This window comes from Furipterus horrens, unplaced genomic scaffold, assembly GCF_987537825.1.
Source record: "Furipterus horrens unplaced genomic scaffold, mFurHor1.1.pri manual_scaffold_17, whole genome shotgun sequence".
Classification (NCBI taxonomy): domain Eukaryota; kingdom Metazoa; phylum Chordata; class Mammalia; order Chiroptera; family Furipteridae; genus Furipterus; species Furipterus horrens.
The window spans coordinates 26,344,868-26,348,523 of NW_028327187.1; positions in this window are offsets into that span (position 1 = coordinate 26,344,868).

The window sequence follows — 3,656 nt, forward strand, 5'->3', positions numbered from 1 at the left end:
CATGTTTTTAAGTTCATCCAGTGTTGATAAAATGAGTGTAGAGTTTCTAAAACATCATTTTAATGATAGTATGGAGGATGCAATATGGTTCCAGGAAGGTCAAATTCAGATGTGAGCAGACCATTGAGGGGAAGAAAGCTACCGCAATAGTCTGAGTGAAATAAAACCTAATAATGTGGTGATATGTTAAAAAAATTAATTATGACCTTCCCAAAGCACATTATTAACTGCATAAAGATAATTGAATGATGAGTAGAAATTGATAATTTCATAGTTTTCTTTCAAGATTTAGAACATCAACTAAACAACTATAGAATAATTTGTAATGTCAGTAACTGGTGTGAAAATGCCCTAGGATTTTTCACTTGCTCATGGGCTGATGTGAGGCAAAGCTGTGACACGGTTGCTAAATAAAATCATACCAAGAACAGAATATGAATGTCCAAAAAAAAAAAAAAGTTCAAATCTACCAGTTTTTTATATGTCAAGCCATACCTGGATAATGTAAACTGAGAAAAACATGTCTTCAAGAGAGCCACCAAGCTGAAGTAGTCATTTCATCTGAGACACTGGTGAGTTTTTTGCATCTAATCAGTGGTCTTGAGAAATTTTGCCTTGAAAAGATGAAGCAGGTGGGTAGGTAAATAATCTGTGTTAGTTATTCAGAAACCAAGAAGCTAAGAGTTAGAGGCTGAATAATCCATAGGGTTCTCAAGAACTAGGTCCAAAGGGTTAACAATACAAAGGTACAAGAGCCTGGGCAGCAGCTGGGAGGCAGGCCCACTGCAGCTGCTGCTAAATGTTTGGCTTCATAGCCTCTCCTTGTCATTTCTGTCACTGTCTGCCAGAGCCAGAGTAAAGCTTTAATTTAGAGATTAAAGAACATAACGGGCACATGAGAACTCCCTTCAAAATCTATAGAACTTGGTGGCAATTATTACTATGCCCAGTTTACAGATAAGGATATTAAGACTCAGAAAGCTTAGATACAGGCCAAAAGTCACATTGCTAAGGAATGGCAGAAATGGAATTCAAACTCAAGTTATCATTTATTCACGAGTTTGTGTAATATTTATTGAGATGTACTTACAGCAAGCACTGGAGCTACAAAGGTGAAAAATGCATAATGTTTGCTCTCAAGGTGCTTATAAATACATTAAAAATGCAATCAGGAATAAAATAAAGGATTTCACACTATGTTTTAATTTCACGTGCTGGATAACTGGAGCTTAAGTGGAACTGGAGTGTAGAGCACATGGAAGGAATGATGGAAGGACATCTGAAAAATTGATCTGGGACAAGATTGTGTTGGCCTGAAATTACTATGCCAAATTGAATGGACTTTATACTGTATACAGTGGATAATTATAAACATTTTCAAATCAGAGGACTTACCTTGCTAAATCCATTTAGCAAGATAATTTTAGGAGCAGTTCAAGGATGGACTGAAGGGTGCTGGGAAAATATAATTAAAGTTGATATTATAATAGGCCATGTAAGAGACGACGAAAGCCAGAACTAAGACAATAATAGTAGAGACATGCAAGGATGGCATTACACAGATGTGACAGCTCTTTTAAAGTTTGAATCAGTAAGACTTTGTGATTGATCAGACATGGGGTAAACAAAAGGAAGCCGATGATACAGCTGAATTGTAAAGCATTAGGCAATGAATTAAAATGAGGGATACAGGAAAAAGACCAGATGAAGGGAAGTAGAAGATAACTGGTTTTGTATACATTGGTTTTGAGGTGACTTTCTGATATCCAAGAAAGAAATTCCAAGAAGCAGCTAGAAACAAGACTGAAGTTGAAGAGAAATGTTTGGGTTAAAGGTAAGGCTTTGAGATGATCAGCTGTTTTGAGTTAGTTGAAGCTATAAGAGAAGGCAGAGTGAATCTGTTTTAGAAAGCATAGAAAAGAGAAAAGGTGGGAGAGAGGAAAGGAGAGGAGAAGAGAGGAGGAGAGGGAGGGCAGGAGAAGAGTATGATGTGGGGTGATGTAAAGTAAAGGGGAGGGGAGAAAAGGAAAGGGAAGAGTAATGAATAATATGCACAGACTGTGTCACAATACATAGTAGGTATGCAATAAGTGTAATTGTAACTAAAATTAAGGTTTAAATGACTGTATGAAAGAAACCTAAAAATTAAAATTTGGGTAGAAGAGGAGCCAGCAAAAGACTGATAAAGAATGGTGAGAGAAGAACCTCTTAAGGAGAATATAGTTGTGCATTCCAAGAGAGAATAAAATTTTGAGACTGAAATTGGATAGAGAAATTACTGAAAGGGCCATGGGAGATTGCCTTGAAGGTCTTGGGATCCCTCGAGGGGCTGAATTCAGTTACTCATGCTAGCAATATATGTATGATTGTTTATAAATTCCAGAAACAGTAACAGAGAAAAATAGGCATACAGAGAAAGCAGTAACAGAGAAGCCTGCTCTGAAGGAGACCATTTTAGCTGCAACTTAAAGGGGAACTTTGGACTGCTGAGAGGAAGGGAAAGGGAAATGCACTGAAACAGATTTATGAGCATAAAAGCGCAGAGTCTTAAATGGACTCAAAAAAGAGTGAGAAGTTGAAATATTCTTAATAGTTATGTTAAGGAAACCCACATACACCCATGCATAACAATATGGTACCATTATTGGCCCAAAGGCCCACTCTGATCAACAAGGGGTTGCATTATTAGTCTCCTCTTTTCTCCTCAGTCTCTTCTCCCCAATACTTACCCCAGAGACACTGAGTAACAGGGCCAGGGTGGTGGTGTCCTTTATACCTCATGTTTTATTAATTTTACACTTCAGCCAGAGAGACAATATAATTCTTCTGGCTGAAATCCCCACTGTAGGGTTTGTATATGTGGATAGTAAAAACCAAGGCTGGAAATAATTGGAAAAGGGTTGTAAAAGGAAATCCTTGAGCACCAAGGCTCTGAAATTGGAACTTGATCTAGTAAGAATGGGAAATCATTTGAGTATATTGAGAAGGAAGTGGCACAGTAAGAACTTTGCTTTCTGACTGGGAAACAAACAAAATTGATTATGACAGTCTTTATCATTTGGGTTTGGATTATTAAGTGAAAGTTACAGCAAGATTGGGCTCCAGATCTGACCCCTTTTCTTCTATCTCTTCTGAGGTGGGAGTTACAGCAAGGAAGAAATGCAAGAGTGGAGAATGTAGTAAACCTGGTCTCTACAGCCTCCTGGTTTCTGCAAACTTCTCCCAGTTTCATTTAATTTTACTGCCATTTCATATAATTTGGTGATCAGCCCTTCCCCCAAAAGAATCTAAAATGATCCACAAATGTGGATTAAAAAATTCTATTGCCATAGGAGATCATTGAAGCTGAACAGAGACATTAGAGTTAACATTGAGAAACACAAGTTGAGACCTTCACCAACCTGAAAGCAAGGTACTAACACAGATCTCTCAGATTAGATTCTTGTCCAGATTTCTGAGTCCATGTCTCAGAAGTTCTGTCCAAGATGCCTTCTGGAAACCATGAAGGATAAAACCCAGTGTAGTGGCATAATTCCTTCTCTAAGGGATGAATGATCTTTCTCAGCATTACCTTTAGTTTAACCCTCTCTCTTTGGATTGTTCATCCTCTTGTATACTATCATCATGGTGGAGAACCTAGGGAGGGTCATCTTGTA